This window comes from Felis catus, chromosome X, assembly GCF_018350175.1.
Source record: "Felis catus isolate Fca126 chromosome X, F.catus_Fca126_mat1.0, whole genome shotgun sequence".
Taxonomy (NCBI): Eukaryota; Metazoa; Chordata; class Mammalia; order Carnivora; family Felidae; genus Felis; species Felis catus.
In genome coordinates this window covers 94,822,079-94,837,237 of record NC_058386.1, presented here as the reverse complement: position 1 = coordinate 94,837,237, position 15,159 = coordinate 94,822,079, and positions in this window count along the sequence as shown.

Below are 15,159 nucleotides of genomic sequence, written 5' to 3'. Positions count from 1 at the left end.
GATTTTATTTTATTTATTATTTTTAAGTTTGGAGAGAGAGAGCAAGAGCGGGGGAGAGGCAGAGAGGGAAGGAGAGAGAGAGCACCCCAGTCAGGCTCCAAACTGTCAGCGCAGAGCCCGACGCAGGGCTCGAGCTCATGAACCCGAGCGAGATCATGACCTGAGTTGAAATTGACAGTCCAGCACGTAACGGGACCGAGCCACCCAGGAGTCCCACGAGGTGATTTTAGATAGCTGTCGTAGGCCTCCATTTTCAGGAGTCTAGTTGCATTAAAATTCATCTGGGTCCCAGTAAAATTCATCTGGGTCCCAGGTAAAGCTGGCAAGTCTTAGTGATGATTGTCCACTCCGTTTCCATACTGTGAGGCATCTCTCAGTGCTTCTATGCCCACCTCGGAAAGATAACGCACCCCTAATTGAAAATGGAGCAGGGAGGGGTATGGAAGTCAATCACTGATTGAATTATATTCATGGCTATCCTGAGCGTTTGCCATAGTAATAGAAAAAGTAAAATGGTTTCTATATTGTAACTATTTCATTTTCATATCGTGTGGGTAAATACTAAATTTTTTTCTGTGTATCTATACATAGCTACCGTATCCGTTTATGCCACTGTTGTGTTTGGCTTAGTGCTTCTAAGAGGGCCAGGACCTTTCTGTTACTTTTGATTTCTATAGCTCATCATAGACAGGCCTTAAGTAATGGTGGCAATGCTCTTCGGTGCAGTCAGGAGGGCTGTTAATAAATAAAATTGTTCCTTTCTCACCCTGGGGGGTCAGAGGCTATAGCTTAAAAGATAGCTGTAGCTTTGTAATGTTTATAGGTTATTTGCAGTAAGACTTCCTTATCCCCCAGCCACCGCACAAGATTTGTCAAGTTCGTTAAGATGTTTTTCATCGCCTTGGCTGGTCACCCGGGGTCAAAACAGAACAGAAACAAATTGACCCCGTGCTGCAACACGGAGACCCCTGTGGAGCTCCAGAGACAAGAAGAAGCCGCATATGCTGGGTCACATTTTAAAGGTAAGATAACTAGATCTCAGTTGCTCCAAAGGTCTCCGTACAGACCAAAATGCCCTCCTACCAATGGGATCTCTCTAGGGCATCAGTGGAGCTCTCGTGCAACGACTACCAGCTCTTAGGTCGATTCAAACACACAGCAGTGTAACATCTTTGCATCTAAGGGACCGGCCGCACGTGCGGGCGCACACCAATGTGGCCGCTTTCGAGTTCAACTCATGCCGTTATTAGCAAATGATAAAGCACTGACACAGATGGGCGGCCCATTCGTCATGTTCCTCGTCGGCTTGTGTGAAAGTCTGCGACTTTACCACCCGCGTTAGCTGCTGCTCAGTCTCGATTCCTCTGTTACTTCCATCTCCTCCTTCTAAACTCAGCTTTGGAACTTGTCAGCATCTGAGGACCTGAGCTGAGTCAGAGGGTTTCCATTTTACAACAGCGAGTTCAGAAGGCCAAGGTGTGGCCTCAAGGTGTGGAGGCACATTTTTGTCTCATGAGGCTGGTGGAAGCATTCCTCCTGACTTATGGACCCAACACATACGTTGCTTCTTTCTTATATGCTTTTGGGCTTATACGAAAAGAGATTTATTGGTTGGCTATGTAGTTTTAATGAGATGTGGGACTTTAAAAAGCACACACACACACACACACACACACACACAAGCTTATTTAGAATCCAACTATAATACAAGTTTGCTTTTTGGTTAAATGGACCCCTGTTGATCATGTAGATGAGGATAAAGATATGCTTTCCTTTTTATCATTTGAAAGGCTTTCTCCCAACCAAAGTACTTACAAACTATCCACCAGAAGTAGTTGTTGAGAGCTCTCTAGGTAGGCCAGTAATCTGCAGTATTTCACTCACCTCCCGCATATTGCAACGGTGAGGAACAAAGCCCAGTTCTCTAGAACTCACAGTCCATAAACCCTAAACAAAGTCCCACAAGCCTATAACTTGGACACACACATACTGCCTATATCTGGTGCTTATTAATGCTTGGTGCTTGATTCACTGAAAAAGCTTCACCTACCCTTTTCCTCTCCCTCGGTCTCTCCCTCATTCTGCATTGAATTAGTGATGCGCGAATACATTTTTAGGCAATTTTGTGTAAAAAAAAAACATGTATAGCCTCTACGAATCCAAATCGAAATTACAATATTTAACATGGTGGGCGCTACTCAATTGTCAACAATATATATGTAAACATATGCGTATCGACAATTTCATATTTCCTGTAAGCTCATAATATAAAGTCCTTCCACTTGATTCCTTGCTATAAACTGAGTATTGTCTCTGATCATGACTGGATGTAGCGATGAATTGGGAGGTTCAAGTGTAATTTTATTTCTGACAACAGGCATTCACACTGCAGTTACTCTGACCAGTTGAGCTGAAATACGGACAGGAGTCAAGGTCAGCAGGAAAAAAAAAATGGGTCTAGTATGCTGGTTGGCATTACCGAGAGGAAGAAAGGAAGGAAGGCAGGAAAGAGGGATGGAAAGAAGAGGAAAGGGAGGGAGGGAGGAAATTGTATATCATTCATTTGGCATTTATTATCGGTTGATTTATTTTAGTCAATTAGCTTTTCCTTTTTTTCTTGAGAATTTAATAGAATAGGTTAGTATTCTTTTTTTTTTTAATTTTTTTTTTCAACGTTTATTTATTTTTGGGACAGAGAGAGACAGAGCATGAACGGGGGAGGGGCAGAGAGAGAGGGAGACACAGAATCGGAAACGGGCTCCAGGCTCTGAGCCATCAGCCCAGAGCCTGACGCGGGGCTCGAACTCACGGACCGCGAGATCGTGACCTGGCTGAAGTCGGACGCTTAACCGACTGCGCCACCCAGGCGCCCCAGAATAGGTTAGTATTCTTTAAGAAATTCTTAAAGAAAAAAATCTTTAAGAAACACAGGAAACCTACTACCTACAATAGGAAATTACTAGCATTTTGCCATTCTGGCCTTATGTCTTTTAAATAAAAGAAATCAAACAATACAGGTGAAACTGAAGTACTCCTTGTCCCCATCCCCAATTCTGTTTTATTCCCTCCATCCACACATACACACTCTCTAGGGGCAGCCCACCTCATGACTTTAGTGGGCATCCTTCCTTTGTTATTTTGTTATAACACATTTACATGCCTATACGTGTACTTACAAAAAGTATAGAACATGTTCTTGTTTTTTTTTTTCAATATATGAAATTTATTGTCAAATTGGTTTCCATACAACACCCAGTGCTCATCCCAACAGGTGCCCTCCTCCATACCCATCACCCCCCCTCCCCTCCCTCCCACCCCCCTTACACCGGGGCGCCTGGGTGGCTCAGTCGGTTAAGCGTCCAACTTCCGCCCAGGTCATGATCTCGCGGTCCGTGAGTTCGAGCCCCGCCTCCAACTCTCTGCTGTCAGCGCAAAGCCTGCTTCGGACCCCTCTGTCTCCCTCTCTCCCTGCCCCTTCCCCCCACCGCGTGCACGCTGTCTCTCAAAAATAAAATATAAACATTTAAAAACAATAAACGCTTACATCGATGGCACGCACTACGTATTCTAGACCTATCACGTATTCACTATTTTATGGTATTCTGTTGTTGGAAAAAAATAAACATGTTATTGTTTTCTTACATTTCATTTTCTCCTGGTGGCCATGCCGGCAGATTTTATTTTTCTGTATAGCTTGCAGCGATTGCCCTCCCCTAGAATGTAAGCTCCACGGGAACAGGGATTTTTGTCTGCTTTGTTCAGGGATAGAACCCCAGCGCATAGAACAGTGGCAGGTATATAAGCGGGCATTCACTAAATATGACTGAACGACACGATGAACGTTATTGCACTTGCCTCCTTGAACTCACGGATGAGAGCCTATCTTTGGTATATACCTAGGTCCAATACACAACCTATGTATGCAATTTGAGTTTCATTCGGTACTGCTGCCTAATTACACTCCAAATAGGCTATGTTCCTTTACGCTTCCCCAAGTAGTCCTTGTTCCTCACATTCTTACCAGGCTTCGGCATTATCCGAAGTTTTAATTTGCATTTGTTCAGTTACCAGTGTGGTGGAGCGTATTTTTATTGGCCAATTACATTTTCCTTTTCTTTCTTTTTTTTTCCCCTTTTTTAAATTGCTTTTATTTATTTTTGAGAGAGGGGGAGAGACAGAGTGTGAGCAGGGACGGGGCAGAGAGAGAGGGAGACACAGAATCCGAGCTGTCAGCACAGAGCCCAAGGCGGGGCTCGAACTCACGAACTGCAAGATCAGGACCTGAGCCAAAGTCGGACGCTTAACCGACTGGGCCACTCAGGTGTCCCCATTTTCCTTTTCTGAAATTAAAAATATTAAATTAAAATAAATTATTCAGGGGTGCCTGGGTGGCTCAGTCAGCTAAGCGTCCGATTCTCGGTTTCAGCTCAGGTCACGATCTCACGGTTTGTGGGATTGAGCCCTGCATCGGGCTCTGGCCGAAAATGTAGAGCCTGCTTGGGATTCTCTCTCTCTCTCTCTCTCTCTCTCTGTCTGTCTCTCTTTCCCTTTCTCTCTCAAGATAAATAAATTTAAAAATTTTTAATAAAAAATAAATTTTTCAGCTTTATCGAGATATTAGAGACATATCACAGAGGTAATGGAAAGTGTACAATGTGATGATTTGATACAGGTAGTTATTGTGAAATGATTACCACAGTAGGGTTAATTAATACCTCCATCTTCTTACATAATTACCATTTTTTTTTTTTTGCTGTGATAACATCTAAGATCTACTCTCTTAACAACTTTCAGGTACATAATACAGTCCTGTTAACTATAGTCACCATGCTGTATATCAGATCCACGGAACTTACGCATCTTGTAATGGAAAGTTGGTACCCTTTGACCAACATCTCCCCCCTTCCCCCTCCTCCCCCCCAGCCCCTGGTCACAACCATTCTACTCTGTATCGATGAGTTCAGCTTTCTTTTAGATTCCACACGTAAGTGAGATCACACAGGATTTGCCTTTCTCTGCCTGACTTATTTCACTTAGAATAACGCTCTCAAGGCCCATCCAAGGTGTCACAAATAGTAGGATTTCTTTCTTTTTTATAGCTGAATTGTATTCCACTGTGTGTGTGTACATGCGCGTATGTACGTGTGTGTGTGTGTGTGTGTGTGTATCACATTTTCTTTATCCACTTACCCAATGATGAACATTTGGGTTGTTTCCATGTCTTGACCACTGTAAATAACGTTGCAGTGAACACGGGGGCACAGATATCTATTCAGTACAGCGTTTTCATTTCCTCCACGTATATACCCAGAAGAAGGACTGCTAGATCATGTGGTAGTTCTATTTCTCGTGTTTTGAGGAACCCCCATATTGTTTTGCACTCCCACCAACACCATACGGAGGTTCTCTTATCACCACAGCTTCATCAAAGCTTGTTATCTCTTCGTGACAAAAGCCATTCGAACAGGGGCGAGGTGAAATCTCATTGTAGTTTTATTGTCCTGCTTCCCCATTTTAGAGCTGCTTTGTTCAGGCCTACGCAGAGAACTCGAGAGTTTCATCGTGATCACTGTATTCAGAATTCTTGCGATAAACTTTAACCTCAGCTCAACACGCGGAGTCCCGTGCCAACCCGAGCTTGTATTGTGATTCTCAGAACTAGGTGCGAACGGGGGGAGTCCTCTTAGAGTAAGGAGGCTCCCTTATGACCAACACAGGCACACCGATAGAGATACAGGCAGACACTGACCCAGTCATTCTTCCATGTTTCCCACTGAAATAAAATCTTATCCATAGTTCAAGGTTATTTGGAACGCTCTCCTACTTCTCCCAACTACAAGTTTCTTCTGAACGCCCAAACACCTCTCTTTTCTTTGATTTATGACGGTGGATGGGCCCCCGACAAGATTCCAGCACAGGAAACATCATGAGCAAAGTCACAGGAGCAGACGTAAGCGTTGGATGGGGAGGAGATGAACAGACCATTTGGGCTGGAGCAGAGGCTTTCTGGCACGGAATTAGGGAGAATGTTCGCAAGGGATTCGGGTCAGCGTCTCCCCTAGAGCTTCGAACAAACCTTTGAAGACCAGTAGTTTTCCAACAATCAAAATTTAATGGGTAGTAGGTGCTCCAGGAAGAGAGAATAGCCAAGGCTAGTGGTTCAAAAACAAATGGGGCATGACTGAGGAAGAGCAAATAATCGTGATCGGCTGGGGGTGGGGGGTGGGGGGCGGAAAGGCGCACCTGGAAAAGAGTAATAGAACATAAGCTCAGAGAATAGAGGGGGATTCTCTTGTGGAATCGTTTGGGGACACAGAAAGACACTGCCTCCGCCTTGTGCCCCCCCCCCCGCCTTGTGACCTGAGACATCAGTGGTGTCTGTGGCAACGGAAAAGGATAAACACTGTGAGCCTGACGTCATTAGACACATATTAACACTAAATCCAGGGAACACTCCTTGCAACTTAAACAAGGTGGTTTTATGACCAATAGGAGGAAATGTGTCTTGACACAGCAGGAAGTACACACGTGGGGCGTATTATTGCAGTGGGATATGCAAAGAAAGAAAATAGAGATTCAGGGGTCACGGGTTTGTAACAGGCAGCCAGCTTCTGAAGAAGTCATTGAGGGAGAGCCGAATGTACCACACCAAAATATACTACGTATGCGTATTATTTTGAACTCAAGTTACTGGAGAAACAGATATTGGGGGAAGGACGCTCTGGCCCTCCTTTGTTCCCCTGAGAGCAGGAAATAAACATCTCCCGGTTTGAGAAGGTATTCTCCCGACACCAGGAGGGTGGAAGGCATCCTTATCGCCAGAGATAGGGAATTCAAGGCCCAGAAGGCTGTGTAAACAAACCTTGTGGGTTCCTCGCTAATTACCTACCCCAAGCCCAAACTTGTGTCTTGTCAATTCTCCGCAAATTGGTTCTTTTCTAAAATGTGTAAAATCTGGCTCTTTCGGTCACTACTTTGAGTCTTAGACTTTTATGGGCTCCCGTAGGCACAGCCTTGATCTACTGGACCCGCCAAAGAACCTTGAACTCGCTCGTCTGCGAGGCCAGCTTGAACGGCAGGCTTGCGGGGCCCATGCTTCTGTCCTACCCTACGGTTTTCCTCCTTGTGACAAGTGACACAAAAGACAGGCACAAGGGAACACACTATACCCAAATATTTTCTCTGGCTAATCTAAGTTTATTTATTTTTTTAATGTTTATTTTTGAGAGAGAGAGAGAGAGAGAAAGACAGAGACAGAGCACGAGCAGGGGAGGGGCAGAAAGAGAGGGAGACACAGAATCCGAAGCAGGCTCCGGGCTCTGAGCTGTCCGCACAGAGCCCGATGCGGGGCTCGAACCCACAGACCGTGAGATCATGACCTGAGCCGAAGCCGGACGCCTAACCGACTGAGCCACCCACGGGTCCCATCTCTGGCTAATCCAAATTTACAAAAAGGAGAAAGTATGCTCACCACTCCTGCTTCCAACAGACGCTGCAGGTAGAGACGTGAGAGACTGACGTGGTTAAGAATTTTTATCTTCTGTGTGGTTTATGTGTACAATGGAATACTACTTGCCAATGAGAAAGAACGAAATCCTGCCATTTGCAACAACGTGGATGGAAGTGGAGGGAATTGTGTTCAGTGAAATAAGTCAGTCAGAGAAGGACAGAGATCCCATGTTTTCACTCATATGTGGAACTTGAGAAACTTAACAGAAGACCATGGGGAAAAAATAGTTTCAAACAGAGAGGGAGGCAAACCATAAGAGACTCTTAAATACAGAGAACACACTGAGGGTTGATTGGCAGGGGGGAGGGGGGAAATGGGTGATGGGCATTGGGGAGGGCACTTGTTGGGATGAGCGCCAGGTGTTGTACGTAAGCAATGAATCGCCGGAATCTACTCCCAAAGCCAGGAGCCCACTGTATACGCTGTATGTTAGCTAACTTGACAATAAATTATGGTTTTTTTAAAAAAAAAAAAAAAGCATTTTTATCTTCCGCCAGCACTTGTTAGAGGTCCCAGGACCCCTCGGCTGCAGCAGCCCCCAAAATGAGCAATATCCAGCCAGCAGAGAGCTCCACATTGGGCACGAAAACTGTAAAAGAGAAAAATTTTCCCTCCTTTGCTTCTAGGTTCATTGGCCTTAAGTCCTCTCTTAATAGTATAAAAGAATAGAAAATAGACTCAGAACAAAAACCAAAGCCCACGTGGAACATAGATCCCCCTCCTTAAATCCAGCCCCATTTCCTCCGTAAATTCCCATGGCTCCCAAACACCTCGACCTTCCCCAGAAAATTTCCTTGAACACCCAGCTGCCGGCTTTAGCTTCCCTCCCCCTCCAAGATTTGAGGAGGTTCACTTCAATTTACTCCTACAAGATTTACTCCAGCCTGATCTCCGGGCCCAGAGGGTACCGGCTACTCACATAAATGCCGAAAGCCAGGGATTAAATTTAGCGGAAGCACCCAGGACTGACCGTAACGCTTTGTCAACTTCGGGTCTTCCAATGCAATGTCCTTTAGGGATGAATCTCGGACCCCCCCCCCCTCCGCCCACCACAGAGCATTCATGGTCCCTGGACACCAACAGGTCTTTGCAATTATAAAAGCCTTTGACCTCCACATGGGGAAGATCCTACCACACTTAGAGAGAAATTAGAAAGATCGGTGGCCACTCACATCCCAATTTACGGGGACTTTAGCTGACTGCTGAGTGACATTCTTCCCAACCCATGATTATACTATAGCTAACAGATAAGGCAGATATCTCCCTAGAAAAAAAATAATAAAAAACAAGGGTGCCTGAGTGGCTCAGGCAGTTAAGCGTTTGACTCTTGATTTCGGCTCGGGTCATGATCTCATGGTTCACGTGCTCAAACCCCACTCTGGGCTCTGCTCTGGCAGTGCCGAGCCTGCTTGGGATTCTCTCTCTCTCCCTCTCTCTCTGCCCCTCCCCCGCTTGCTCTGTACCTCTCCCTCAAAACAAATCTTTTCATTTCTACCTTAGCAGCACATTTTCTCCCCAACATAAAAGGCAAATTCAAAATCGTGCGCTTGGGTGGACCCGTAAGCCTCTACGCGTTATAATGGAACCGGCTACCCAGTGCTTCGAAGATGGTTTACAGGAGTGCAAGAAAAACAAAAAGAAAACCGAGTTCAAATCAACAACCCTTGATGTGCAGCTTGAAACTGTAGAGAAACACGAACATAACTGCCAGAGCACCGAAAGTCCACTCAGCCCCTTTCTTATTTGCCTGCAGACCTTTACAGATGTCGTAAAACTCAGGACATTTGCAGCACAATATTGTTCTGCACTTAAGACATGGAAAAATGTCCGCGGTAGTTGCCTTAAACTTCTGATAGCAGGCAGGTATGCCCCCAAAACTCCAAGGAAAGACTTTTCTTCCTTCTTTTTCCGTAACTTGAAGAGGTAAATCTTACCATGTCTTTAAATGTAAACACCCCAGGAATGAAAACTAAAACACTGCCCACTGTCACCTGAAACTGAAGGAAAGAAGAGGAGAAAGAGGCTTTTGAAAATGCAAACCACTGGGGCGCCCCGGGGGGGCTCAGTCTCTTAAACGTCCCTCCGTCCCTCCCCTCCGATGACGTCATCTGCTCAGGTCGTGGTCTCCCCGGTCCGTGAGTTCAAGCCCCGCGTCGGGCTCTGTGCTGACAGCTCAGAGCCTGGAACCTGCTTCAGATTCTGTGTCTCCCTCTTTCTCTGCCTCTCCCCTTCTCATGCTGTCTCTCTCTGTCTCTCAAGAATAAATAAACGTTAAAAAAATTAAAATACAAACTACTACAAAGGCTCCCTTGCCCAAATCTAGTCTGAAGCCTCCACAGGGTTGTTTGTTAAGGACAAATACGCATCTTAAAAGTCTTCTCCAAAAAGATGAGTAAAAATCTTTAACCATTTGAGCAGGTGACTGTAACTTGTTCCATCTGCCAGAGACAATAATTTATAAAGTAGTAAGTTTTATATTGTACCTGATTCATGGCTGCAGTTTTCAAATGGAACCTAGAGGGTCTGTTTGTGCAGATCGTTCATATCGAATGTATCAGGATATATATAATATTTTTCTACCTCCAGATGGTATGAACCAAAATTAATTTGTAAAGAGCTCTATGTAATTAGCTTAAAGGCAAATAAGTGCTTATTGAATCAAGTATTTCTTGGGGCGCCTGGGTAGCTCAGTCAGTTAAGCATCCAATTTGGCTCAGGTCATGATCTCGTGGTTCATGAGTTCAAGCCCCACATCACGCTATATACTGACCATACAGAGCCTGCTTGGGATTCTGTCTCCCTCTCTCTCTGGCCCTACCCCACTCTCCCTCTCTCAAAACAAAAAAACTTTTAAAAAAAGGTATTTCTAAATCTCAGAGATACAAGAGAAACTAACCCAATGCCTTTTTTTTAATTTCTGTGATCTAGAATCATTTTCAGTAAATAACATCTAGTTTAAGTTTGTTGGTTTTAATGAATACAGTCATGTATTTAGAGTTACCAGCATTAAGTCAAATAAGGTCATGTTATCTCTGTTACAAAATCTGTCAGCTGGAAAGGTAACAAAATAATGACTAACTGCTTTAATGTTTCATTAAATGTTCATGTGTGATCTGAGTATAATTGTTAAGAACAAGTGAATAAAAGAGACAGAAGTAGCATAGAGTCTTAGGTGAACTTTTTAGCAATGATTGCTTTGTGATGTGTTTACTTAGTTTCCAAAATCGCCTTGGTGACATACATCCTTAGAGTTTTGCTAAGTTAACTTAAATGATGGGAATTCATTCAATTTCTAGGTCATTTTCAAATAAGATAAAATATAGAAACATTGATGATTGAACATATCCAATTTTGGCTTCTTCTGACAGAGAAACTAAAGATATTTGAACCAGATATGACAGTAAACATATCTGGTGCTCCATTTAAAAAAATCATACTGTGAGAAAGCGTAAGCTTCTAGGAATTATGAAATATATTAATAACTTTGCCAGCCTAGAGAATGTTGGTATAAGAGACAGTTCACAATTAGTTTTTACCAGAAATTAAGTTTGCTAAGGGATAAAAATGCTAATGTAGTTAATTAAAACTACTAGAAATAAGGGAAACAATCCTGAATACAAATAAAGTAGGATGTAATTTTGGCAAAGAAATGGTATGAGGTACGGAGACGCATTTTTGTTAAGAGAAAAGAAAGTAAATTTTGTCCTGAAATGAAGCTGGTTATTTCAGAATGGAAAAAAAGAAAATAAAGGACAAACTCTGGACACAGAAATTGGGGGAGAGAGAAAGAGAGAATTTTACCTTGTGTAATCAAACTGGCTAAAAGTGAACTTTTCATAAGTTTTATTTATTTTTTTTTAAATTTTTTTTCAACGTTTATTTATTTTTGGGACAGAGAGAGACAGAGCATGAACGGGGGAGGGGCAGAGAGAGAGGGAGACACAGAATCGGAAACAGGCTCCAGGCTCTGAGCCATCAGCCCAGAGCCCGACACGGGGCTCGAACTCACGGACCGCGAGATCGTGACCTGGCTGAAGTCGGACGCTTAACCGACTGCGCCACCCAGGCGCCCCTTCATAACAGATTTAAAAATAAGTTTAAATTTTTTTTTAAATAATAATAAGCTTTAATATCAATAGTGTACTCATGTAAAACTGAAACTTAATTTTGTTCTTTTGATTAAAGGACAAAGGTTTTTTTTTTGGACTCTTTTATTGATCTGCTCCTGATAAGAGATTGCAAAAGACTTTTTTTACCTTTTAAATAACCTACCTAGAAACAAAGATTCTGTGTTTTATCAAAATAATTTCCTGTGCTTCATGTTGTCTTTGTTAGCTCTTTGATTACTAAGGAAAACAGGGTTGTTGTTTTTTTTATTAAAAGAGATGAAGTCTTTTACAATTGCGTAACTTTCTGTATTTCCTGCAAAGTCTTTGTTAAACAAATGAGGATTATTTCACAGTGACCTGTGATGCTAATAAAGTGTTTTAAAAACCTTTTTGATATTTTTGACAAACTTCTTACAATCAAATTCTAACTTTGGGGTTTTTCAGAGGGTCCTTGGACCATCTCAAAAGATTTGTTCTCTCCCTTTATAAAAAAGGACATTGAACTAAGTGGGCATATGTGATATGTTAAATTACATGGGAAGCCTTGCCAAGTAAGAAACAATATTAAGCCTTCTTTATGTTGCATTTGTATAGGTGTATGTCATAAATGTTCCAGAAGCTGAATGAAATTCTTAGAAATCGGATGTGCAGGTATAATGTTATCATTTGTAATTCTACTTATTATCTTGAAATGTGTGTCACAGAAACAATTAAATTTTCTTGTCAGTGACACATGTCATTTACAGACGGTTTTTGTTTTATTTTGTTGCTTTCGCAAAAGTGATCCCCACGAAACTGCTTTATTTTCAGAGAGATTAATGGAAAGGACTCTGAGAAGTACTCTAGAATCCAGGTTTCTGATAACTTGAAGGTCATCAAACTGAACTGGGTAAGAATTTCCAGAACGAATGGAAAAAGGAGGATTATGATTTTTATGAACTTTGGTTTGAAACATTGCTTTTGAAAAATGTTTGCCTTTCCAGATTAAGGAAAAAGTTTTCTCTTTTCTCTTCAACTGTCTATAATTTACAACAATTTGGTAAATTATACCTTTGGAAGAAGAATTGAAACAATTCATTTTTTCCCTATTGAAGCAATTACTTCTTTCCCTCCCTCATGCCTCCAGAATTGGGAAACTCTTAGTGAGCATTCTTATTCTTATGGCCATGTAGTTATTTGCATAAATTCAGTGAGATTCTGTTCTCATAACGAGCACAATTGGAAACATTGGTTATCTTACTAAAGCTCTGACTGGAATGTCATATTTGAGAGAGATGTACCTAAACTCAGCTTTAAGGAACTAAGGTTGACTTTATGGGCCCAATAAAGCCCCTTGGAAAAATCAGCCTAGTACCTTACTGATAAGTTTCCCAGGTGAGTAAGGAAGGTCACTTCCCAGCAGCCACAGGAACCTGAGGATACTTTAGGGGTCTCAAGAAGACAGGAACTGACCCAGATTTATAGGAATTGCAGTTGAAGTGTGAGGGTGAGTCCTTGGCTTGGCTTCCTAACCTTCAAGATGCTTTAAGAGCTCCATCTGAGATTCTTTATGAAAAGTTCCCACAGAGCAGGTTTAATTTTTTTTTTAACGTTTATTTATTTTTGAGACAGAGAGAGACAGAGCATGAACGGGGGAGGGGCAGAGAGAGGGAGACACAGAATCGGAAACAGGCTCCAGGCTCCGAGCTGTCAGCACAGAGCCCGACGCGGGGCTCGAACTCACGGACCGCGAGATCATGACCTGAGTCGAAGTCGGCCGCCCAACCGACTGAGCCACCCAGCCGCCCCCCCCACAGAGCAGGTTTAAAAGAGACTGCATAGTCGATCGCTATAATAACCAGACCAAGCTTATTAAAACTATACTGAATTTGCAAACGAATTAGTCTTGCTGTGGTTATAGTTGATAGAAGTGGGGAACGATTTGGTTTTGTTTTCTACCATAAACTAACTGGATCCTGAGTTCTTTTAGTTCTTCTGATATTTCGCTGTAACTCCCCAGACTAATGTCTCCAATGTTCTCCCACTTTTCTGATTTGGAATCGTCGGGAACTAAAACTGCCCCTTTCCAGAAGCCATGCAAGCTAAAATGTGACAACGTGATACATACTTCAGAGAAACCAACACAATAGTCCATATGTGGACAGTCTTCATGCCTGTTGCTATGAAGCCACTCAGGAAGATCACCTGGGAAATTCACACCTGTCAGATATCCACTTCCTGCCCTCAGTCCATTTAAAAATGCTTCTAGCCGGCCACCTAGTAGAAATCTCCTCGACCGGCTGCCTTCGGAACTCAGCAACTAGAATTATAGTCTGCTCCCATCATTAACCATTGTTTTTCTTTTGTTTCCATAGAAATGCCTCTTATTAAATGCCTGATTGTTTGCACACTACAGGCCTCACTTGGGGATCCCACCTGCATTACCGCATCCTAAAATGAGACCAAATGGAACAAGAGACCAGCTCAATAATATGGAACAATCTACCAACTCAATTTCTGGATAGTGAAACTTCTTTGGGAAGTTTCAAAAGCTGGACCGAGGGACACTGGCAGATGCCACCCCAAAACACAACGCTTTGGCATATCGATTATTTTGAATTACAGTTACTTGAGAAACACCCAGTACAAGAGAGATATTCTGATTCCCCTCTGTCCTCCTGAAAACAAGAAACAGATCTCCCTTGTGAATGTATCCTCCCTGTACCAGGAGGGTACAAGGCATCCTTATCACCAGAGATAAGGAATTCAAGGCAAAAAAGGCTGTATAAACAAACCTTGTTAATTCCTCATTAATTTACTACAACAAGCCAAAACTTATTTATCTTATCAATTCTTCACACGTTTATCGCTTCTTTGTCTAAAAGATATAAAAGGTGATTGCTGTGGTCACTTTTCTGAGCCTCGTATCTTAGGGCTCCCGTAGGTACAAAAGCAAATTTGTTTTTCTCCTGTTGATCAGTTTTATGTCGACTTAATTATTAGGTTAGCACCTAGAAGGGGGGAAGGGAAAAGTTTTCCTCTCCTATAGCATAAGGCAGACAGTTATTATATGTTCCCACCAAATCCATGGCAACCTCAGGTAAATCCATGAATGAATGGGATATAAGGAGGCCTGGAGATGAGAAAGGGTTAAGAGGACCTGGAAGCAGATGAGAATCAAAAAATCAAGGAATAGATAGTTGCAACAGGGCACAGACAAGAATGGATCCAGAAATACGTTGTCACTAGAAGAGCAGGAAACTAGCTTCAGGAGAAGTCAAAGGAGAACAGCAATCAATCCATAAGAGATCCCCGGCTTGGAGAGGTGGGATACCTGGCAGGTGTTAAGGTGTCTCTTCAGGCTGGTGATGAATACTGATTAACCTTTGTTTGTGTTTTAAAGAGAGACTGACTGAGAGGGGAGGGGTCCAGGGAGGGAGACAGAGCATGAACGGGGGAAGGGCAGAGAGAGAGGGAGACACAGAATCAGAAACAGGCTCCAGGCTCTGAGCCATCAGCCCAGAGCCCGACGCGGGGCTCGAACTCACAGACCGAGAGATC